At 36.8% G+C, this 26576-nt stretch overlaps 1 protein-coding gene across 5 annotated transcripts in view; it reads right to left on the bottom strand.

Annotated features, from left to right (window-relative positions):
* mRpS18C (mitochondrial ribosomal protein S18C) overlaps window positions 1–26576 on the bottom strand; it is an 83305-nt gene that overhangs the window by 10785 nt on the left and 45944 nt on the right. The window lies entirely within an intron of this gene.

Raw genomic sequence — 26576 nt, 5'->3', positions numbered from 1 at the left:
TAACACTGTTCACACATTGTGCACAATATAAACACATTAACATATGGCATATGAAGGGTACACGGGAAAAACGATCAAGGTCCATCAAAAATCGAAAATGAGTTAATAATGCCTTCTTATAGTAGAAAGGGAGTACTTTCACGTGGTCAAGTTAGTTTTCTGTTAAAGCGATCATAGTCCTCGAAAATGAGCGTTAAAGTTTTCATATACTTGAGAAAAACAATCAAGCGCCAGTCAGTTCTGTGGAAGAACGATCAAGGTCCATTTTCTTGCTTTTTTTTTTTTTTTTTCAGTGTATAAGACTGCAGCTTCGTGTTATTGACATTCTGAACGATAATCACATTTCCATTGTTGAGTATGAATACAGAGATTATTTTTTGCGCTAATGTAAATAAGGTCTTATATTGCACATTGTTACATCACTATTCTTTCAGTCTTGTATTAATTGTTCCTAAGATTGTGCATAAAGTTATATCACAAGCGAAATGGATGCATTAGAAGTAATGGATAATGAAGATGAACATTCAACTCCCGTGCAGAATGTGAGTACAAAGAAAAGAAAAATGTTTGGACGTATTTCCGACTCATCGAAAAAAATACGTGCCATGAGTCACGTTACAGGAGAAGATTGTAAGTGCTCACGATTGAAATGTTTTGAAAATATTTCAGTTATAGAAAGGAATAGGTTAATGAAGGAATTTAATCAAATGGCTTCCTATGAAATACAGAATGCTCACCTGACTGGACTTATCAGTGTAAATCCTGTGAGGCGAAGAAGACCGAAGAAAAGTGTAAATGAAGCTGCATGTCACGATTTTTCTTACGTCTACAAAGTACGTATTAATAGAGACGGACAAATGCAGGATGTTCAGGTATATCAACCAGCATTCTTAGCGTTGCATGGAATCACCAATAGACATATTATTACCCTCAAAAAATCATTGTCTACCAAGGGAGAGCACATGTGGAAACAAGAGGAAAACATAACAACAGACCCAAAAAACTTAAAGGAGAAACAGTATCCAAAATCCATCAACACATACAATCACTGAGAGGCCGTAAAGCTCATTACAGCATTCATGACAGCAAAAGGATATATTTACCCGAAGACCTTAATGTTCGAAAGTTACACAAGTTATATTCTGAAAAAAAAACCCTGAAAATCCTGTGTCATACGAACAATATCGACTAATTTTTGTGAATGAGTACAATATAAGTTTCGGGTATCCCAGGACTGACACATGTTCTATATAGAGCCGATATTTCCAAACTTGATTTAAAAATAAATAACGAGAAAGATGCAACTCAGATACAAAATCTGAGTAAACAGAAGCAACATCTCACTACTCAAAATGAACTACATAAGAAGAAAGGAGATAAGTTTTATGATATAAAACGTTCTGAACGTTTGAAATCCAGAAAGTCAATGATTAAGGAAGCAATTTGTATGGATTACCAGAAGAATCTTTCAATTCCTAACATTTCAACAAGTGAAGCATATTACCGCAGGCAACTATCATTTTATTCGTTCAATGTCCATACACTTTCTACTGGAAAATCTGTATTTTACACATATGACGAAACAGTTTCGAACAAAGGATCTGATGAAGTATGCTCAATGTTGTAGCATTTTTGTTCTGAAATTCTTCCTGACTCTGTACGTAAACTCAATATATTCTGTGACTCCTGTTCGGGACAGAATAAGAATTATACTGTGTTCCGATTTTGCCATTTCTTAGTGCATAAAAAGAAGAGATTTGATTGTCTGTGGGTAACATTTCCAGCAAGAGGTCATTCTTATCTAGAGTGCGATAAGAATATGGGCCTTATAAACCAGAAGGCAAGATGTGAGTTGCCTGACGACTGGAGGCATGAGATAGCTAATGCTAGGATGAAACCTGAACCATTCATCATAGTTGACTGCAAAAAGGAAATGTTTTATGGATGGGGAGAATTTCTCAATGGCTACTACAGAAAGAAATGTCCTTTCGCCCAGAGATCCATTGCAGAGTACCATGTAAAAGAAGATTCTAAACTGGCGTTCCTGAGACAGTCATACAGCGGACCTTACAAAAGCTATATGGTGAGTTTCTTATTTTGTCTGTTAAAATATTTTTTCATTAATTTAATTTATTATATATTCATTTCAAATACAATTAAGCATCCAAATTAGACATTAACAGTAATATTTTATACCATTGTTTTTATTATATTTCAGATCACTGAAAAGAAATCTGAAGAAAAAAGCAACGCAACACAGTTGAAATGCCTCAACAGCTACGTGCGACGCCACTATGTATCAAAATGGCAAAATTCAATGACTTGCAAATAATGAAACAGTTCTGCAGTCCCGCAGCACAAGAGTATTACACCAAATTGCCAGTGAAAGGAAACGAAGAATGAGTAAATTAAAACAGTGTATTAGTGAGTGTCACAGAAAAACATGTAAGTGATGAGATTATATTTTACCATTGCTCTTCAGATGATCAAAACACAATTTTAACTGCTTGAGACAGAAATGATAAGTTAAAATGCAGGCTGTATCTATCACATGTTAAATGTTATTGCTATTCATTTGGACCTTGATCGTTTTTACTTTGGATGTTTACACATTGTTCGCTTGATTGCATTTTCCATTGTTGATGTCAAACTTTAACAACAAAATACCACTGTTTAATTAATAAGAAATATTTGTTGCTTATAGTCCACTATGTCATTTTCCATTAAATATTCACAAAAGAAAGTATAAAATGCTTAAACTTTAAAATGAGTTTTTCTCAGAACTTTAAAAAATGGACCTTGATCGTTTTTCCCGTGTACCCTTCATATATGTTACACCTGAGTAAATTTCGTCATTAAATATCAAAATAAACTGCCCAGATCTGGACTCACATGTTCATTTCTGATCTGCTGTGTATTTTAATAAATATGTTTGCATTTCTCCTTGTACGTGTTCAGCATAATGTTCTTATAACATGAAGTGACTATTTTGTGTCAAGGAAGATAATAACATGTTTACACTGAAGCACAGCAAATAGAAGACAAAGTGTAATTACTTTAATAGTCCATCGGGTCCACCACGAGACAGTTTTTGCTCTGCTTGAGACTCACGAAAATAAAATCAACTATGGAAAGAAATGCAATTACACATAAATAAAATAATGTATTGGGCTATTTTCATTTGACTTGCCGGATAATTTCGAGAGTTTCCAGGGTGATTTAGATGTCTTGGAAGATCTCAGCTCCTTTCTAATTTGCCTCATATAGAAAAAGAATCATTCCCACAAATATTCAGATACTTCTACTGTGCTTTCAATAATTACTCTTAAGGATTGGAGAGTTCTTTTCAAGACGAAAGTATTCTTTTTGTCAACAAGAATACCTTTCCATTTTGTTAAAGTTGCATGTGATGTAGATGGGTAATTCCATGATAAAATGGAGAAAAATGTTGATTTTCTGATTTTATTGAATCTTTAATTTTTATAGATGAAATGAAAGAGAATTTAATACACTTTTATTTTCAGAATGAATTTTTGTATTATAAAGTTATGTCACTTGCTTTTAGCACAAGTTTAAAAAATGAGTCTTGAAAGGTATTTTGCTCATTTCAAAATGTCCCATTTGCAACACTGCTTGTAATTTGGTAAACCTGTTTGGTAATTATTGCACTGTTGTAGATACCTACTGCTGTTTGCTTTTGAGCTTCTAACACCACTTTTGAGGTAAAATATGCTATTATTGATCATAAATTACAATTATTTAAGCATACCTATGGATTGTGTTAGTCTGTAACCAAAATTTATTTATTTTTTATCTGGTGAAGTAAATAATTAATTATCAACTTGAACTGATTTACATTTTGACTGTGTGTGGGATCTTACCTACACAGCAAAAGCAGTAAAAATTTTCAAATCCAAAAATCGTCCAATCTATTATGGTTACAGACTAACAGAGACTAAACATCCAAAATGAACTTTGCCATGGATAAAAGACAATAGTAAAGGCAAAATGAAACAAGTCAATTTTTATGTTCCTTTTTAGGTTATGTAACATGGCTAAGACATCGAAAGAGAAAGTACAAGCATTTAGGGCAAAATTAAATGATGCTAAAAAGAAAGAAATTCGTGAGGATAGGTTGCATAAAGCACCAGAAAAATCGAAGAGAACTAAAAAAAACAATTGCTACTGATTGTGAGAAAGCACCATTAGTATAAGAAAACTGCATGCATTAAGAAAAAGCCAGGTCAAACAAAGTGAAGTGCTTAATAGTGGAAGTTCAGAAGAAATTTCATCTCCAAGCAAAACAGCATATGGTTCTAACCTGTCACTGTACAAGGATGTGAGTGCTGAACTGGCATTGCCAAAGAGTCCTCGAAAGAAAAAGGCTGTGGTTAGGAAGTTAGCAAAGTCTTTTGGAATTGCAGAAGACAAAAATAAAGTCAACGGAGGAACTCCAGCATTGATAAACGAAGCAAAAAAACGTGTAATAGAATTTTATCAACGTGATGATATTTCATGTATGACATCTGGACGAAAAGACTTTATAAATATCACCAATCATGATAACACTAAAAGCAAAATTCAATTCCGCTACCTCCTTTATAGCATAAAAGAGTGTTTTGAGCTCTTCCAAGCAGATGATGTAGGTGAGAATGCTGTAAAAGTTGGCAAGTCCAAGTTTTTTTAATTACGGCCAAAGTTTTGCTTACCTATAGGCAAGACACCTACAAATGCATGTCTCTGCATGTATCACAAGAACATGGCATTGCTTGTAAGTGGTTTAAAAAAATTCTAGCAGATCTTTTACCTATTACAGATTTCATGGTCTGTGATATTGGAAATTCTGAGTGTGTCAATAGAAAATACAGCATATGTACACACAAAGTCGAAATACTTTTAGCTACCACAGATAAAGACACACTTTCTGAACCACTACTGTACCACCAATGGATAAGAGATAATGAAAGATAAATTATAAAATGCTATATTGAAGATTCTATTGTCAATGATGCATTTAAAGCATTAACAGTTATGTCACCAAAGTACCTCTTCCATTGTTATGTGAAGAAAAAGCAGTCTACTTATTTTAGAATGTTTCTTGACAATGCTTCTGATACTGAAGTTCTCCTCCAGATAGACTTCAGTGAGAACTACAGCATCATCCATCAAAATGAGGTGCAAAGTGCACATTGGACGCATGATCAAATAACTTTGTTCATGGCATGCTTTTGGTACAAAGATAAGGTGAAAAGTTATGTGATTGTATCTGACTATATGACACATGACAAGTATGCTGTTGCACAATTTGTTAATGTACTTGTTGATAAACTTAAAAGTTTTGCTCCAAATGTCAGAATCTTTAACATTTTTTTTTGACAGAGCTGCTCAACATTTTAAACAGCAGTTCATTTTATCTTTGGTGACTACTGCTCCAGTTCCCATTAACTAGCACTTCTTTGCCACTTCTCATGGTAAAGGGGCAGTTGATGGGATTGGTGGTACAGTGAAGCAGAATGTATTTGATGGTGTGCGAGCAAGTTGTTTTGATCCCATTGACGCCAAATCTTTTTCTGAATGTGCAAAAGCTGTATCAGGGAAGACAACCATCTTGTTTATTTCCAGAAATGACATTGAAAACAAGAAAAAAGGCCTCGATATTTTCTGGAATGAAATTGAGAAACTCCCTGACATACATAAGCTTCACTGCATCTGGGCACAACAACCCTTCATTGCAAAAATATCATTGCCTTTAAAAACTGAAGCATTCCATGATGTAAATCCAACAGTGACACCAACTGAAAACTCCAAAGATCCAGTGTGTCATATCAAATCTGAAAACTAATATGCAGTGGATTGGCCATGATTTCAGTATTGGTTTATTGGCTGAACCATATCTGTTGAACAAGACAAAATTGAGTTCCAATTTTTTCATCAGAAGAATCCTGAGCTAAATCAGTTTGAGGAAGTTAATGACATTGCTTATGCTAATTCTGACAATATATTCTATTGTCTATCAGAACCTTCATATCCAATGTCATCTAGAAGGTCTCGATACCTCAAGATCAGTACCTGTGACTTGAACATTAAAACCCACTTTGTAAACAGGAATAAAGTATAATCTGTGTTTTGTTCAAGAACATTAATGTAATTTTAGTGGTTTATTGTTTATTTAATATATTAATATACGGTACTATACTCTACATATTGTTTAGTCAGTCTTGATAGCATTATTTAATACAGTTAATGAACAACTTGTAAATATTCACTTAAGTTCTTTTATACAACTGTTTTCCTCCTTAACCTTCAAACTAGGTCGTTACTTGAATAAAAATGTTACTTATTTGAGCTGGATACAATGTGGGCAAAAAATGTTAGTCTGTAACCATGATCTGTTAGTCTGTAACAAACATAAAAGTAAATATATTATGTATAGGTGAAACTAGCGGAGAACCAACTAACTCCTATATTATGCAGAATATTCAATAGAATCATGGAAACAAAGACCATTCCAGAGCAATGGAAAACAAGCACCATCTTCCTTCTCCACAAAAAAGGTACAAGAGATGACATAAACAACTATAGGCCTATAAGCTTAATGTCAAAACCTCTATAAATTATTCACAAAAATTCTGACAAGAAGAATAACCAAACCTCTCGACGAAAACCAACCACCTGAACAAGCGGGCTTCTGCACTGGACTCTGTACGATCGACCATCTACAAGCTATAAACCAACTGATGGAGAAAGCGGGGGAATTTCATCTGACGCTGTACCTCGCCTTTGTAGATTAGAGCAAGGCATTCGACTTCGTTGAACATATAAACATATTGCAGGCACTGGACACACAGGGGATAGAAGCCAAGTATATTTGCATACTACAAGAAATGTACAGCAACCGTTTCGCGAAAGTGAGAAGGCCAACCATTCTGACTGGAGAGAGGAGTACGTTAGAGCAATCCGATTTCTCCCAAACTGTTCACGTTCGTATTGGAGGACATATTTCTGTATTTCATATATTGTAAACTAGAGCGAAAACTATGGAATTAATTTAAACAGAAGCCGGCTAACAAATCTGCAATTTGCTGACGACGTGGTCCTGTTTGCGAAATCACCACAAGAATTACAGTTAATGTTAACAATTGTGCTTACACAGCAAAGCAGCAGGCCTGAAAATGAACATGCTAAAAACGCAGGTACCGCCAAACGGACCATCAATCCCAGTAATGACAAAACCTTAAGCAGAAAAACTAAAATACAGGCACTGGAGACCTGTGTTTATCCTGTATTACTTTATGGGTGCCAAACATGGTTGCTAACTGGGAAACACAGGACCAAACTACAAACGTGTCAAAGAAAGATAATGCGCAAAATTATGGGCGTACCACTGAAGGAGAAAATCTCAAATGCGACACTGTACCAGCTAGCAGATACACAGGACATCACACATGCAGCCATTACATCCAAATGGAAATGGGGTGGACACGTGGCCAGGCTACCAGGCGACAGATGGACATACTGAGCTACCATGTGGGATCCCCGTATAGGAAGGAGACTTCAAGGCATACCTCAGTGCAGATGGGCAGACTTCTTCAAAGAACAGGCAGGTCAACAATGGTCCAGAGAGGCAAGAGACAGAAGAATGTGGAAACTACTCGAGGGACATGTGCATAGACAGGAAGTTGTGAAAGGCAGTGAGAGAATCATTGTTAAAGAAATTCAAGTTCCTAGACTTAATATCACGTCTAACGTGAACTAGCTCATCACATTAGGCAAATAGAGCTTTCCCTTATTTAAGGAGGCCTTTGCCCTTCATGGGACACAATATGCTATCTTTATCTTTAGTCTACATCTGTGGAGTAACAATCAGCGCGTCTGGCCACGAAACTAGGTGGCCCGGGTTCGATTCCCGGTCGGGGCAAGTTACCTGGTTGAGGTTTTTTCCGGGGTTTTCCCTCAATCCAATATGAGCAAATGCTGGGTAACTTTCGGTGCTGGACCCAGGACTCATTTCACCAGCATTATCACCTTCATCTCATTCAGATGCTAAATAACCTGAGATGTTGATAAAGCGTCGTAAAATAACCTAATAAAAAAAATCTTTATCTTTATCTTTTTTATCTAATCTATTTTGATAATGTGATATGGTATCCTTTGCTATTGAATGTACTCTACAATGAGAAGTATAGAACTCATGTCCTGATACTTTATACAGTGAAATTGCTACTTATTTCAACCAATGAATAATCTTGTCCATTCTCTGTTAGTCTGTAACTAAGTGTTTAAGATGATCCAGAATTTGTAAACTACTTAAAATGCAGCAGGTAAACATTTTATTTGAAAGCGCAAGTTCTTTTCTACCAATTGGTATCAAATTCATGATAAATTATATGCTTAAGATGCAAAGCACGAATATAGAAGTTCATTAATGTTATACAAATGTTAGTCTGTAACCATGGAATTGCCCAGACACTCTTTGCACAAGGCATCTTTAGGAATGGAAGAGTTTACATATACTAAAGAGTGAATCCCTCTTGTGAATCTTTCTGTTGATGTGCTATACTAAAGAGTGAATCCCTCTTGTGAATCTTTCTGTTGATGTGCTACCTTCTAATCCAAGTGACTTAATAGCCCTGAAGAACTGAATTCCATTGGCTACGGAAGTGCTAAGTAGTTGTAGAGCAAGCCTAACATTCATTCATTTAAATGGGCTTGTGGCAGCTTTTAGACTAGAAAATTCAGGAGAATTGTCCAATTTGTATAGTCACCAATAAAAATTAAAATTTACCAGTTCATTGTCATAAACTGCCTATCATGACAGTTTGTTCTCATGCACCTCATGACGTGAAGAGCATCTGAAAAAGAGCAAATTCTTCTAGTTTCATCAAGTGGGTTTGTTATAGAACTTATATTTTTCCTGCATTGCCACTAATTCCAGGCATTTCCACACCTTTTATTGGTCTGACTTCTATCTGATCTGAAAGCTACAACTCTAGCTCCAGCTTGCTGTAAGTGAAATATTACTTGAATTACAATGGAACCTCGATTTATCATTCCTGGATGTGTAATTTTCCTGGATCCATCATTCAAATTCGTTGGTTCCTGAACAAATTCTATTTAAACCATGACTATAAAACTTGCATCTATCATTCCTCAATTTATCATTTTCCCGCATCTATTGGCCAGATTTTCTAGTCCTGAAGAATGTAAATTCCGGATTGGTCAGTTTTAAGAAAGAACAAGAAGCATAAAAATGTTATAGCAGTTGGCGTATTCAGAATGTTGTGTAGCAAGCTTCAATTGTAAAGTTTTATAGTTATTGCCGTGCTTTCATAACAATCTTCTTCACAGCTTGCCTTCCAAGATAATGTAGAAGAGTCCACATTTCCAAGCAATAAGCTATTGTAATACATTCCAGTCCGTGTTTTAGCAAGTTGTGTATGCAGCTTATCACAAGTGCTCGATTCTCGACAGTTCTTATTTTTTAACTTGGCAATTTTTAATTTGCTTTTCTTAGATATGCATTTCCCAGTAAAAAAAGTTCTGACTTTAGAAGAATGACTTCATATCATAGAAGAGTTGGAGAAAAATCCAACGAAGAAGAGGACTGATGTAGCTAAGCATTTAGGCTTCGACCTTAAATTCTATAATGGCAAAGAAAATGGAAATTAGAGAGCAGGCTGATAAGTATGGTACATCAACCAAAAAGAAGAAGATAGGCAGAGTCAATTTACAGCGAACTCGAAAATGTCCTCTTTTCCTGGTATCAGCATGAGTGAGCATCAGATGAGTTTTCTGCTTCTAACTGCTGGATCTCCCGTTTCAAGCAACATCATGGTTTGGTATTTAAGAATTTAGCTGAGGAAAGTGCTGCTGTGGACACCAACACACCATGGACCTCTGGTTTCAAAGATTCTGGAGCTGCTGGAAGGATACGAGCCTCAGGACATCTATAATGCATATGAAACAGGCTCTTTTTCAACTGTCTTCCACACCGAATACTGGCACTGACAGGAGATACCTGCCACAGACGCAAAAGTGAAAAGAAAAGACTGATTACCACTGTTCACAAACTCCGATGGCTCAGACAAACAAGTTGGCAAGTTTTGTGAAACTGTGGTGTTTCAAAAACATCAAGAAACTACCTGTGAAGTTCTATACAAATTCCAAAGTGTGGATGATGTTAGGGATTTTCAGAGACATTCTTCACTCTCTTGATAATCTTTTGGTGCAAAAGGCAGGAAAATCTCCTTTTTATTGACAATTGTGCTGCAAATTCTCCAGACATATCCTCTTTGAAGAATGTGAAGGTAATGTTTCACCCCCAAACTGCATCAATGTTGTACAGCTATTTGATTTGGGAGTTATAAAGAACTTCAAGCAGCTGGTACAGAGGGCTTTATGTTTGATGGATGAAGGGAAATAGGTCAAAATGAAGATAGACATCCAACAGGTCAATGACTTAAATGTTTCAGCATGGCAACAAGTACTGCAGTTCACAATTCAGAACTGTTTTGTAAAATGTGGCTATAGGGACAGAAATGAAGTGTCAACATGTCAGAAGGCAATGGAAGTTGTGAAAATGAAGACGAAGACTGGACTCAGCTGGGGACCGGACCAAGAGCTTGTGACATGTGCTGTGCTGTCTATGGAAGAAATATATGAGGAAGTAGCGAAACTTCCTTGAAAGAGAGACAAGTTGACAGTGAAGATAAAGATGAAGTTGATCCCAAACCAGTCCTGAATTTGAGACTATGAGAACGTTCATATATGCTCACGAGATCGCCAACAGAGACTAAGGCCTGGTATTATAAATACGGTTAATCTAAAGACTGAGTTAAATGTAAGTTAAACCTAACCGAGAGTTTAACTGAAAGCGCCATCTTACAGACTCCTCAGTTAAGTTGAACAGTAGTTGAATACAGTTGGTATCGCTGGTAGTAATGTGCCGTTTATATTTCGGCACATCAGTTTTTCCTTTCCATTTCTTTCCTTTTCTTCTATCCTTATGCCTTTCTCTGTTTGTTCTAGTTCTTCTTACTCTTCATAGATGTCCTGTAGTTTGTTCCTTTCTGATCTAAGTCTTATTTCTTTTATACAGATGGCTTACTTCTCTCATCTTTCTGTTTTTCCATATTCTCTGGTTCTGTTCCTATAACCTGTGATGAGTTGAAACCGGGGGAGCAGTTATTATTTTATAATAACGTTTGCTAATTGGTTAAGATCAAGGGAGCAGTTAATATTTTATAATAGCGCTTGCTGATTGGTTAAGACTGTGGCACCAGTTTATATTTTGCCTGTGCGGAAGAGTGATTATTTTAGAGTAGCGTCTGTCTGGTGGTGGGCAGCGTACAGGCTGGGAGTGTGTCGGCAGTAGCATGATGTTTTGAGAGTAGCGTCTGTCTGGTGGTGGGCAGCGTACGGGCCGGGAGTGTGTCGGCAGTTTCGTGTTTTTTTTTTTAGAGTAGCGTCTGTCTGGTGGTGGGCGGCTTGCAAGCTGGATGTGTACACGTTGTTTGGGAACCTGCAATAGGATCGCGGAAGAAATAAGTCTCGTTGTGGGGGGGCGTGCAGACCGGGAGTGTGTCGACAGTTTTAGTTACGTACACGTTGTTGGGGGAACCTACGATTGGATCATGGAAGAGAGACTGATAGAGGATGGTAACGTTTACTCCCGAGGTCGGGAAGTTATACTCAGTCATTTGATGTGCTATCTATATTGAACTGGATGCGATTTTCTGCTTAGCTAGCGGGCAGTCAACTCTGTTTAAATACCGATCGGTATTTTATTTGCTGTTCTGGTCTCTCAAGCTGTGATGTAACTAATAGTCAACCACGGGCTACTAGAAGTTTTATTGCCTTATTCTGGAACGTTTTACTTAGAGATTTCACTAATAAACTTTGTACGAGTATGGGATTCAAAATGGAGGCTTTCATTGTTGTGTGACGTGTGAGGGGTGTCCATTTTCAGTGTAACGATTATGTGTGTTAAGTATTGGTTATGAGTGAGGTGAGTCGACAAGATGGATGCCAACAAAGAGGAATTACCATTTATGTAAGGTAACCAGTTAGGTTTAACATTACACTGTGACATATATATAGTCTGTGTGATGCTATTATTTGGTTTATTTTAAATAAATGTCTGTCTTTAACGTAGGCAATGTGTGTTGTCACTTAATTACCTCGGCGAACTGATTACCATCCTGATCATAACGTTTCATGGCAGGGTTATTTGGTATAATTATTATGATATGTATCATTTATTTCACCGATCAAAAGTTCTACCAGACCCAGCGAAGGTGCAGTAAAGAAATGAAGATGATCGCTGCTGTTTGTTTATATTACTGTGTGAAAATGGCCGAACCTCTTGGAGATTGTACAAAATGAAGCGCGAATTTTTCAGAAAGAGGTGTGGAATTATTAGTTAATTTGGTTAAAAAATATAGTGGCATAATAGAATGCAAAAAAAAAAAAAAAAACAGATTCCACAATGTTGAAAGCCAAGACGGAAGCATGGGAAAATCTGTGTAATGATTTCAATTCATGTAGTGACAGCATCCTCAGATGTGCGAAAAATCTTAGGATGAAGTACGACAACATGGAAAAATGCAGCAAAAAGAAATTTGCTGAAGACAAACAAGAAGTGTATAAGACTGGTGGCACACCAACTACTGTGCAAATCACGCCAGTAGATGATTTAATTAAAAGTATGATGTGAGAGAGTGGTACAGGATTAGAACCTGTCTACGATAGTGATGTTATTAGTGTATCTGGATCATCTTCTCAACAACAGAAATGAGAAAGTTGGAACCCAACTGTGTTGAGGGAGTCTATCTCAGCACCCTTACTCCCTAGTGTTGAAATAGAAGAAGTAGAATTTGCTGAGGCGGGAGACACTTTACCCAGGGTAAGTCTTATTTTGGTTTTGCTAGGCGTTGTGAATATTAAATAATTACTCATCCATTAAGTTTATGAATATGAGGTAGTTCTCCAGAAAAGTTACACCAAAGAAGGCACAATTTTCTTTGTTTTATTGGCGTTTGTATTGGCCTATAGTGATAAATTCATATTCATGTGATTTTTAGTTAGCAGCCATAAATATCACCTTGATGTATGTCGTGTGTCATATGACATCCATAATATATGGTTGCATCACTAAATGACAGTGTGATGTACGGTTATAGAACAGACAGCAATATGAATTCAGTTGTGAGTCCACTGCCATGCTGAGCATTCTTTGTACAAGTATATTGTCGCATCACTACTGAGATGGTAGTGTGATATGGTTATCATACAGAGAACATGTTATGTATAATGCAGTTGTCAGTTTACCGCCATGCAGAATGAAGTGATCTGATGGGTTTTTAGGGTGAATATGTGTTGTAATACTATTCAAATTATCGCGTTAACGTGAGTAGCGAGCAGCATGATGCCGTATTGTTTATGGATGCTTGATTGCTTTACTACCCTAACATATTCCACTAGTATACATACTGCCCTTTCAAGTAGCATGATGCTGCGTCGTTAATGCATATCTAATCCCTACCATACCCTACTCCATTAGTACATGTACACTGCCCTTTAATTTGAATATTTCACAATTTCGAACCTTCCCTCATTCTAAAAAAAAATAGTTGCTATGATTTATGTCCTTACCCTCATATGTAAAAACAATATAAGTGAATGAATGATTTCAAGGGAAAAATTGTTCTGGCGCCGGGTATCTATCCCGGGACCTCTGGTTGAACGTACCATAATATAAGTGAATGCAAACTAACAGAAATGTTAAAAGTAGTTTTTTCGTATGTTGATATCTGGAATTGTGAAAAAATCTGGTAACCTTGAAATAAAGAGTATGAGTAATAGTGAATCTTACAGGAGACTGTAATTGGATGTGAGTGCAGTCAATTGCACCTATGAATCTGGGAAACCTTGCAATTTGATGAAATAAGGTCTTGGTTGTAGATATCTCATTCTCCTCTTGTGGCAATGTGATATGCTGTGAAGCTTAGAAGCTATCACTTCTGCCACACAATGTATAAATGCGGGATTCGATGGACTTATGGATACCTCCAAAATCTCCCATCATTATCAGCATGCTGCCAGAGGCAAAAAAGTGCAGTGCAACAAGTAATTGGATGCACTTATGCAATATGGAACCAACCACAATTTTATGAATATCTGGATTTCTATTGAAAAATGTGTCAATGTCTATAGTTTCTTATACAAAATAGAACCAACTCCTATCTATAATGTGCTGCCTTCTAGAGAGATCTGAACCAACCATCAAAAACAGAATCCACGGTGCAGTGATTTGCAATTTAGGACCAATTCCAAGCTATCAGTTCCCATGTTTGTTTTGTGTAAATATAGGAGTTTGAATATAGTTCTTTGCTAATAAGACCACACCATACCATACCATACTGTTGTGCCCAAGGATTATGATAAGAATCATAACTTTGTTATGACCATAAGCAATATATTTTCACTTTATTTGAAAGTAATGAAATCGTACTTATTAAAACGTTCAGACATGCTTTGACTGCGACAGAGATCGCTTCCTGTTGCAACAGATTACTGTACAGTTTGTCGACGTCAGCAGAAGCACAGTCCAGTCCTTGAACAAGACAGGAAATGCGTACGCTTGCATTTTAGCAGTCTTGAGCAATAGCTGACATTAACGAAAGATTATGCAGCGTATCTGGCGAGACATTTTAATTGGCGATCATTCCGAACTCTGGATTTCTATTGGGTAAATCAAAAACAGAGATTCAATCCTGAGAGTTCCTTAAATCTGTATTGTTCCAAGTGACAACAGGAAATGATGATCTGAAATAATGGTTAAGAATCAGAAGCGTGGTGTTTAGTGAATGCAATACCGTCTTTTTAGAAGATTCGCGGGCAAAATAGCGTCACTCTGTTACGTCACAAAGGGCGCGGTTCGAGAACTTATAAATGGATATGAAATGTCCGAATCGTGGTCATTAGTTATTGGTCAAGACAGCGGTCGTAACTTCCCGATGTCCAGGAAGAAGTTCAGAAAATGGCATCATCTGCGAACAGCACTAGGGTTCGCCCTACAGTTAACTGTAAGTAAAATCATCAGTTCAATTTTTGTACTTTATATTTAACTAGTTCATTTTGATACTTTAAAATTAATAGCAACTTTGATTCTCTTAAATCGTTCAATTTCAATATTCATTATTCTATCTGTAATAAATTGATATCTTATTAATAAACTTAGTATTAGTGAATTCCTATACTCGTGATTATTTTGAAAGCCTGAGATCACATTCTAAGTAGGAATCCCTCCTATCCCTAAGCAAGTACAGTTTATAACTTATCAGAGAATTAGGAAGTATAATGCAGTGTCTAATTTGTTGTGTTGTCTTGATAGTAGATTATAAGTCGCAATTGTCTCAAAGATAAGCCATCCACTCTTGTCGTGGCAAGTGGCACGACAAAATACTGGTGTCAGATGAGGTATAATAAAATATTGGTGTTAGATGTGGTACAACAAAAATTGGTGTTCAGAAGCGGGATACGACGCAAATTGTTTATAGATGCATTATATTCAATTGCGACCTAATTGACGGTCACACACACAAAAAAAAAAAATTGGTATCAGAAATGTTGGATTCGACGCGATTTTCCCTAGACTCTCTCAGTGAAAAATTTAACTTTTTGATTTAATGTGATTTTCTCAGGTTTTCCAAGTGTAGATGCAATCTGAATTAATATGATGATAAAAGAATAATTTGTATTAATGCTTATTTATTGTGTAGTGTATTTCAATGCTTCTAGTGAAATAGAATATGATTTTTTTTTACCAAAAATGTGATAAAATTAAGTGAAGTTCGAACTGAGCAGCTTGAGCGAGCATATGTCCCTTAACGTATAACTATACATAACCATAATGTACGTACAGTGTATTGAATTTATTATTCCGATAGTTAGGCATTCATTTCTTTAATTGAATATGCAAATTGATTGCGATCTCTTTTGTTCTGAACTTTCGACAATATTATCAGCACTTTAATAAATCTTGTTTTGAAATAATTTATTTAACAATTTGTAAAATTTTATTTAATCGTGTTACAAAATGGAAACCCAGGAGCAAATTATAGACCGTCTAAAAGCTGAATTAGCAGCAGTTCACGCCTCATGAGTTCGTGTTAAGGATTTAACAATCGCTAGTTCTTTGAAAGAATGGAATGGATTACCTAATAGTCTTCCAGTTCGCGAATTCTTTAATAATGTAAATTCTGCAGCTAAAATGGGAAATTTGGATGATGATGACAAGCGGCACATCGTCAAACTAAAAGTAATAGGCCCTGCAGCCGAATTCTTATATAGTAGACCAGATTTGACTGAAGATGGTGCTACATATGAAAATCTTCAAATCGCATTTGAAGAGCGTTTTAAAGAAAAGCTTCCAGATAATTTTCATTATACTCAGTTACAAACCGCATCTCAAAAGAAAGGAGAAAACCCTGAAGCATTTGCTGATAGAGTAAAAGCACTCAGCTAAAAACAATCAAAGATGCAGGAAACGAAACCGAACGGAAAATATTAGCTGAAGAAGCAGATAGACACCTTCTAGCAGTTTATATCGCTGGCTTGAAAGGTGAAGTAGGAAAACAAGTCCAACTCGGAATGCCTAAGAATATGAAGGACGCCGTTCAATTAGCTGTAACTGCCTACAATATAGAAACGAATGGAGGGAATGGGCACAAAGCAATCCCTAGAAACTTTTCTCAGTAAACGACCAGATAACTTGTTTTAATTGTAAGGGACACATGTCTAGATATTGTCGCAGCAAAATGACAACAGATGAAGGGTAATTACTCTGCTCACACAGCTCAGCCTCGAACAGCACAATTTCAAAAGGGAAATAATTCTAAACCCCCTGAAGCAGTTAGGAGTTATAGAAAACCACTTGTATGTTTTAATTGTAAGAAAGAGGAAGTAAGAAGAATGTTTTTCAAAAACAAGCTAATAACTTAGTAAACACAACCACCTCAATGTGCGCCCCGGCAGAGAGGCAATAAAGCTACCTTCTCTCCTTTCCATGGTAAGACCTCACACAGAAGCTCTCATGGTAGAAGTAAAAGTGGACAGGATTAAACATAAATGGTTAATCAATACAGGTGCCACAGTATCGATAGTACAACCAGGTGTAGCAGCAGCACTGGTTAAGTCATCACAAATGGTAGCGATAGGGTAACGGGACATCATCTTGAAATTGAGGGATCTCAAATGATTGAATTTGAATTTAATAATGGCGTGCGAAAGTGGCACGAGTTTTTAGTGTGTCCAGTGTCATTTGGACCGGAGGTATCAGGGATCCTCAGTCTTGAATTTATGATGTTCTAGATGTTCTCACTGGTAGACTGAAAACCGATGGAAGATGGGTAAATCTGATAAACGAATCGACACGTTGCGAAAGGGTAGGCATGTTCGAACCCAGATTGATCACCCGGAAACGTTCGACAACCCACAAACAATCTGTTTTAAACGTGAGTCCGCCATATCAAGTAGAACGTGTTCAGAAAGTCCGAGGACAACCCAGTCTCTTCAGAAGTTTAACATGTCTGATGAATTAAATGTATTTAATAGTAAGAGAGTTACTATTCCGCCTAGAAGTGAAGTTACGTTGTTGGGTAATTTTAATAAGACTTTGTGGAGAAATAGCTCACCACTATTTCAGAAGGGTATTTCGACTCCGGTACCCATGGTAATGGACCCCAGTGATTTTGGTATTAACGGAGTGTATATTTCTCGTATGTTAGTGCAGGTCGACCCAAGTGAACAATTTCCCAAGGTTCCGGTGAAACTTATAAATTGCTCAGGTGAAGCAGTAGAAGTACCTCGAAATAAGTTGCTGGGTACTACTCAGGTTGTCTCAGTCGAGGACAAAGAGATACGAGAATATGATAGTGAGAACAATGCTGTTGATGTAGTCAGTTCTGTACATGTGAAAGATGAATTAGAGTCCTCCCCTCAGGCAAACATGTTAGAAAGCATAGATTTATGTCACTTAGAAGATGACGATAGAAGAGTTATTAAGGACGTTCTTATGGAATACAAGGACGTATTTTAGGACCCTAAGGAGAATAAGTTAGGTTGCACTAACAAAGTAAAACATAGGATCGATACAGGGAACGCGCATCCTATAAAGAAAAACCCTTACAGATTGCCATATAAGTATAAAGAAGTAGTGAAGGAGATGACAGAAGACATGTTAGAAAAAAAAACATAATTCGACCCTCATGTAGTGCACTGATTGTGTTAGTACCAAAAAAATCTCCCGACAGTTGCGATAAAATCCGGTTTTATACCGATTTTCGTGGTTTAAATTCAGTTACTCATGGTGACTCATACCCCATTCCCAATATAGTTGAAACATTAGAAAGTCTCTCTGGTACAAAGTATTTTAGTAAAATTGATCTTTACAGCGGCTTTTGGCAAGTGGAAATCGAAGAAAAAGATAAAGAAAAGACAGCCTTTAGCACCCCACTAGGTTCTTATGAATATAACAGAATGGCATTTGGTTTGGTTGGAGCCCCAGGCACATATCAGAGATTGATGGACGGAGTACTATCCGGCCTAAAGGGCATATCCTGTTTTGTGTATATTGATGACATCGTCCTGTACAGTTCAACCATAGAAGAGCATGCTGAAAGACTTCGAGAAGTTTTACAAAGATTAAGAGAAGCAAACTTAAAAGCACACCCTGTGAAGTGTACATTTGCTGTGCACGAAATCAACTATCTCGGACATGTAGTAGATAGAAATGGCATTCGCCCAGATCCAAAGAAGTCCGCTCATTTCTTGGCTTAGTTGGTTACTATCACAGGCACATAGCAGATTTTGCTGAGATTGCAAAACCACTTACCGAACTTACAAGAAAAGATAAACAATTTGTATGGCTAGAACCACAACAAGAATACTTTGACATGCTGAAAAAAGCCTTGTGCAGTGAACCTATTTTGAAATATTCCGATTTTAAACAACCGTTCATTTTAGCGACTGATGCCTCAAGAGTTGCCCTTGGAGCAGTGCTATCTCAAAAGGTTGGTTCGGAAGAGCATCCCGTAGCATATGCCTCTAGAGTTTTGAATAAAGCTGAACGAAATTATAGCACGACAGAAAGGGAATTACTAGCACTGTATGGGCCACGAAACACTTTCGTTGTTATCTATATGGTCATGAGTTCATAGCCCTGACCGATCACGCAGCTCTCCGCTGGGTAATGAGCTTAATGAACCAAATTCTAGACTACTTCGTTGGACTTTTAAGACTTTCTGAATTTCAATTCCAAGTCCAATACAAACGCGGTAAACGTCACCAAAACGCTGATGCTTTATCCTGAACGCACAATGTTTTCGCTATAAAAAGTGAACAGTTAAACCGCCAATCATTCAGAAATCTTCAGATAGCAGAACCAAAGTACTTAGAGTGGATAGCAGATACCGAAAGATTTAAGTTAGACGAAAACGGTATTCTGTTTCGTTTTGATACAAATCAATTGAACTCAGAGCAACAGTTAGTTGTTCCTTATTCTATGGGAAATTTGATTTTGAATACTTACCATGATACTCCTATTGGAGCACACCAAGGTCAAAAACATACATTCGAAATTGCTTAGGCAACGATTTTACTGGCCGAATATGAAAACTGATATTGAAAATTATAACGCGAAATGTGTATCTTGTAACAAGAGAAAGACGGGTAGGCACCCTATAGCTCCATTACAGAACTTTGCTACTTGTTTAAAGCCTTTTGAACTAGTAAGTATGGACATAGTTCGTCCATTTCCCAAAACAACTTCAGGTAACACATATTTGTTGACTTTTATGGATGCCTTCACAAAGTATAGTGAAGCAATCCCAATTCCTGATCAAACTGCTGAAACAATAGCTAGAGAATTTGTTACGAAGATAGTAGCACGACATGGCACCCCGAAAAAGCTACTTACAAATCAGGGTAGAAACTTTTTGTCTAAATTATTTAAAGAAGTTTGTAAATTGCTACAAATTCAAAAAATACAAATGAGTCCGTATCACCCTATGTCGAATGGCTTAGTGGAACACAGTCATCAAACGTTCACTAACATGTTATCACATTTTGTACGTGCAGATCAGAAAGATGGGGATAAATGGATAGCAATAGTCCAGATGGCGTACAGGAGTACACCGCACTCCATAACTGGATATTCCCCACATTTTTTGCTACACGGTAGTGAAATGCAGCTCCCATTTCCTATGGATATCGTACCGAAATTTTCGAGAAGTGACATAACCGACGACCATGTTGAAGTTTTAGCAGATAAATTAGAAAAAGCTTACAAGGTAGTAAGAAACCGAATAGTTCGAAGTAAGACCACAGAAGCAAAGCAGTACAACAAAGATCCTAGAGTAAAGTTTTGCTGTCTCAAGGTAGGAGACTTTGTATTTCTACACTCTCCAGCAATTAAGAAAGGTGTAACGAAAAAACTGTCGAAACCATGGATTGGTCCACTTCAGGTTGTAGAGAAACTAAATGAAGTGAACTATAGAATTAAGTTCAAAGATGGTAGAACACAGGTAGCGCACCTAAACCAGTTGAAATTATGTCCTCCAGGGTCTGAAATTAAAGAAGGCAAGTTTCGTCCCTGGCAAGCAGACGAAGACAGTAGTTTCAGTGAAGCGGAAACCATCGAAATAATTAGAGACGAACCGAAGTCATACGAAACTCCCCGTGAGGTACCAGCAATGGTGGATAGTGACGATGGATGGTCTACGGTAGATGATATTCCTCTTAGTCAGTTACAAGTTCCCCAGAGTGATGATTTCGATGAGGAAGATGACGTACCATTAGCACAGTTAAGGGATCAATTACAGACCACACCGAGAAAGGTAACCACACAAACTAATGACCCTACCATGACAAATTCTGATGTGACGTTTCCTTCCTACGTTTTCTCTCGCCGTGAATATATGAATTCAGATGATGATTATGATGATGATGCTAACTTAGATAACGATGAGGTAACTGAACCCGTGGCACAGAATAGTGATGAAATATCCTGTCATAGATATAATCTACGTTCCAGACCGACTGATTAGATTATTTTGTTTCAGATTATGTATTTGCTCACGATAGTAGTTTGTGATTCAGTAATTAAAACAAATTAATAAAATAATGCAGAGAATAACCGAAATTGAAAGCACTCTTATTGAAATTAGGCAATATATAACTGCTATGGACAAGCTTCGTACTTTGCCGTCACAAGTGATAGGCAATTTTATGCTCTCATGGAAGAGAATGACCTATCTCAATGTAGAGGTGAAATGTATATGTTATATCCTCCAGATGTTGTTATTTTTTCAGCCTCCTTGCAATCACATTGTTTAGCAGCTCTAATTTTTGGAAAATCCCAGGAAGCAATGAAACCAGTTGGACCCCACAGGTGACCTGTATGGTACAGACCGTACTAGAAGAATTATTGGGTGTAGAGCTTACCAGCTACCGTACGTATGCCTAGAAGTTGTCGTAACCCAAATGCAACACGACCGTCAACTTCTACATTTATTATCCAAGGGACAGGTATTATTAATGTATCTGCAAACTGTCATTTTTATTCTGATCAGTTTAAACTGTTTCCCCATGTTTTTGGAAATCTGTATCCAGTATATGAGCCTAACGATGTTATTGTCCCTGATATAACTTCTGAAATAGTTCATCCAGATCTAAATCTATCTGAACAACATGTCATTACTTTAAAGAATATGTTTCCAAATATTAAAGATTTTAATAATGATGGTATAACCATAGAGAAATTACAAGAGAAAATTAAAAGTGTGAAATCTAAAGTAGAAGAATCCCCCACACAAGAAAGTGCAAACCAATGGCTAATAGCTTTAACCATAACAGGAGTTATATTGTGTCTTGTTTGTATCCTACAGATGTACCGACAATGTCCACGTCTTCATGGTGTCCGGTTTTATCAGCTCACCCGCAAACATCCCGAGACAGCAGAACCTTTACGAGAAGGTCATAATGAGATGGAGCTTGACCCGGTGCAAGAAACCAGAACTCCCATCCCTACTGCGAGGAGAGCAGATACACCAATCGATGTCTGCACTGGCCCAGCTTCAACCAACACAGTCTTCGCCGGACCTAGATTTGTCTCCAGGTCCTAGACACTACTCTTCGTTATGCAACAGCCATCTCTTCGCCTCAATGAAGAAAATTTGTATTGAAGAAGATTATTTTTTTTACTGATCATTTTTGTAAATGACATGAATATTCTTGTATGTAACATGTAAGTGCTAAGTCTCAGATGATGCCATACACATGCCACATCACACTACAGATCGGAGATTCATAACGTTAGATCGGCATATCAATTTGCAATGAAAAAAAATTCGTAAATACTATCGAGTTAAATGATAGACAGCCCGCAAAGTTATAAATTAAAATATCCAGGAACTCAGTTTATATTACGCCTCATTACGTAAATGGAGTACTCATTAAATGCATAGATATATCATATTTATTAAATAGCAGCAGCCCTACCGGCATTATGATATCAATGTCAGAAATTGTATCAATTTTGAACTATTGCTTATGAAAGTCAAAATCTTTGGCACTTCGTCCACCGTAAAGATTTTTCTTATAATTTGTAATGTGAATGATACAACACTAGCTTACAAGACACAGACGATCCAAATCCTCAATAAGAATGAGTGATGCCTCTGGAATGGATTAAAATCCTGCAAGCCTGAATGATTCTGTAGGCCACTGGCGAGGGAACTACACCCCGTAAGCCTAACAGAAAAAAGTCTACTAAGACTTGTGTGATAGTCATATTCCACAGGATCCGACATGTCTTGCCAGTAATTTGATTAAGAGTAAAAGCACGTGCCGATTACGGCATCGTCTTTTAAAAAGAAGAGGGCATTGTTGTGCCCAAGGATTATGATAAGAATCATAACTTTGTTATGACCATAAGCAATATATTTTCACTTTATTTGAAAGTAATGAAATCGTACTTATTAAAACATTCAGACATGCTTTGACATGCGACAGAGATCGCTTCCTGTTGCAACAGATTACCGTACAGTTTGTCGACGTCAGCAGAAGCACAGTCCAGTCCTTGAACAAGACAGGAAATGCGTACGCTTGCATTTTAGCAGTCTTGAGCAACAGCTGACATATAACGAAAGATTATGCAGCATCTCTCGCGAGACATTTTAATTGGCGATCATTCCGAACTCTGGATTTCTATTGGGTAAATCAAAAACAGACATTCAATCCTGAGAGTTCCTTAAATCTGTATTGTTCCAAGTGACAACAGGAAATGATGATCTGAAATAATGGTTAAGAATCAGAAGCGTGGTGTTTAGTGAATTCAATACCGTCTTTTTAGAAGATTTGCGGGCAAAATTGCGTCACTCTGTTACGTCACAAAGGGCGCAGTTCGAGAACTTATAAATGGACATGAAACTTCCAAATCGTGGTCATTAGTTATTGGTCAAGACAGCGGTCGTAACTTCCCGACATCCAGGAAGAAGTTCAGAAAATGGCATCATCTGCGAACAGCACCAGGGTTCGCCCTACAGTTAACTGTAAGTAAAATCATCAGTTCAATTTTTGTACTTTATATTTAACTAGTTCATTTTGATACTTTGAAATTAACAGCAACTTTGATTCTTCTTAAATCATTCAATTTCAATATTCAATATTCTATCTGTAATAAATTGATATCTTATTAATAAACTTAGTATTAGTGAATTTCTACACTTGTGATTATTTTGAAAGCCTGAGATCACATTCTAAGTAGGAATCCCTCCTATCCCTAAGCAAGTACAGTTTATAACTTATCAGAGAGTTAGGAAGTATAATGCAGTGTCTAATTTGTTGTGTTGTCTTGATAGTAGATTATAACTCGCGATTGTCTCAAAGATAAGCCATCCGCCCTTGTCGTGGCAAGTGACATGACAAAATACTTGTGTCAGATGAGGTATAATAAAATATTGGTGTCAGATGTGGTACAACAATACCATATACCATATTATATTATATTATAGCAACAAGTGTTATGTTTATGTATCAAAGAAAGTTGTAGAACCGAAGATGTTCAGGTATCATATATATATATATATATATATATATATATATATATATATGTAATTGCAGAAGAAAATGTAATGAAAAAATAACTATAGGTAATAGAAAAGAATTGTATGAAAGGTTCTGGAACATTGGTCATTACAACATCCAATCATCATTGTTATGTATCATGGTTCAGCAACATCAAATCAAACGGTGAAGAGGTAATGGCAATAGCAAACGGAGTTACAACAGAGTTTACATACTTGGAGAAGTTGAAGTTTGCAGGGACCTTTTCTGTCAAACATTACGCATTTCAACGAAAAAAGTCAATTCTACACTGGAGAGGCTCCGTCCAGGACAAAATGTAGACCGAAGAGCAAATAATGGTGGACACAACAAAATAATAGACCGGCAGATTCAGATTGTAATGGAACATATAGAAAAGTTTCCAAAGTATGTGAGTCACTACAATAGAAACAATACAAATTCAAAATACAATGCCCCAGACTTGACCATGAGGAAGATGTATGACTTGTACAGAAGTGAGTACGAGGATCCAGTTTCCTTGTCCAAATACAACGAAATTTTTGTGAAAAATTTCAATCTGAGGAGAAAACAAATAAAGAAAGACACTTGCAATGTGTGTGACAAATTTCATGCAGGAATTGAATCTGCTGATAATGATATTGGCAGATACAACCTCAAAGAGGAACACAAAATACATTTAGATACAGCTAACCGTGCACAAAAATGATTGAAACAGTATATGATGACAGCAACGATGAACCAAGAGAAGGAAACCATTGCCTTTGACCTAGAAAAAACTTACCCTTACCAACCAACCAACTAATTCCAACCAATATAATTTTTTTATAAAAGACAACTTTGGTTATAAAACTGCTGGATCCACACAGGGAAGAACAAAGAAGTCCACTGTTACATCTGGCTTGAAGGTGTTGCTGGTCGTGGAGCTCAGGAGGTAGGAACATGCCTTAGGAACTACATTCTTGGTAGTGTTAATGAAGAAGTGAAAGAGTTGGTATTGTGGTTGGATTCATGCAGTGGGCAAAACCGAAATATAACATTGGTTTTGATGCTGAAGACTGCTTTACAGGAACATAGGAGTCTAAATACAATTACCTCAAAGTTTCTGATTTCCTGCCACTCATTTTTGCCAAATGACAGTGACTTTAGTGACAAAGAATCTGCGCTAAAAATGCAGGAAAGGCTCCATACCCCATAATATTATGTCAGTGCCATGCAAAAATGCAGGAAGAAAAACCCACTTCATGTCCATAGGATGACAAAAGATTATTTCTTAGGCACTTCAGAAATAGAAAAGGCCATAGTCAACAGAAAACATGACACAGACAACACCAAAATTAACTCCGTCAAATAAGAATTACAAAGGACAAGCCTTATTCAATATTTATGAACACAGACTTTGATGAAAACTTTGTTGAAGTAAATATCAACAAACGTACAGTAGGCCGTCCAAAGTCTTCTCCAGACCTAGCAGCGCTCCTAGTACCTTTATGGCCAAATGTAAACCTGTGTCACTGCCAAAATTGCAAGACATAACGTCAATAATGCAGCTCATACCAGGTGATGCTAAACAGTTTTATTTAAATCTGATTTCAGATGATAACATTGAGGATGATGTTGATGGAATCGATGGTCCCCTTGACTTCACCTTGGAATGATAAGTCAATGTATGAACAAATGCTAATGAATATATATATTTTTTAATTTTATTTGTAATTCCACAATTTGTGCCTCTGATGTTTAGTTTTCCAATAATAAAGTGTTAAACATGGATTTGAACTAGAATGTTGCCTCTCTCTCTCTCTCCTTTCAATCACACAAATAGGAATAAAGTGCCAATACCCATTTTTGCAATAAGAAATACAGAACCAACTCCAGTGTTGACCTTCTACTCTGTGTGAGTCTAATACTGATGCAAGCTACACCACTGATCTGAAAGAGGATTTCAGAATGTTAATAATGCAATCGTAATGATGTCGATGTAGAATTTTAATTTGTAACAATTTGCTAAAACAGCTGCAGCTCAAAAGCTGTATTTTGGACTTGGTTTCTTATTGCATAAGTGCATCCAATTGATGAAGAGGCTCAACGGAATGATTTCTGAAATACTAAAATTATATTTTAATTCAAAGCCTAAAACACGTTTCTTACACTTCCTCACCTTTTTGTTGCATGTTTTATCTGATTTCCAATTTCTCGAAACAACTTAGGACTGTCTGTTTCGGAAGTCTGAACCTGTTTAAAAACTCATATTCATTCCATATCTCAAAGTGATCACTCTATTTCGAAAAATTCTTTCCTCAGTGGTCGTTCAATTATGTTGATCACCTCCTCATCATCACTCATAAGTTCTTCAAAAACATCGACAATATTTACATGTATAGCAGGAACCACCATCTTGCACTGTTGAGCCTTGAACTGCAGTTTAAAAG

This window comes from Periplaneta americana, chromosome 2, assembly GCF_040183065.1.
Source record: "Periplaneta americana isolate PAMFEO1 chromosome 2, P.americana_PAMFEO1_priV1, whole genome shotgun sequence".
In the NCBI taxonomy this organism is placed as follows: Eukaryota; Metazoa; Arthropoda; class Insecta; order Blattodea; family Blattidae; genus Periplaneta; species Periplaneta americana.
Note: the sequence above shows the minus strand (reverse complement) of the source record. Positions and strands in the feature narration are given on the sequence as shown.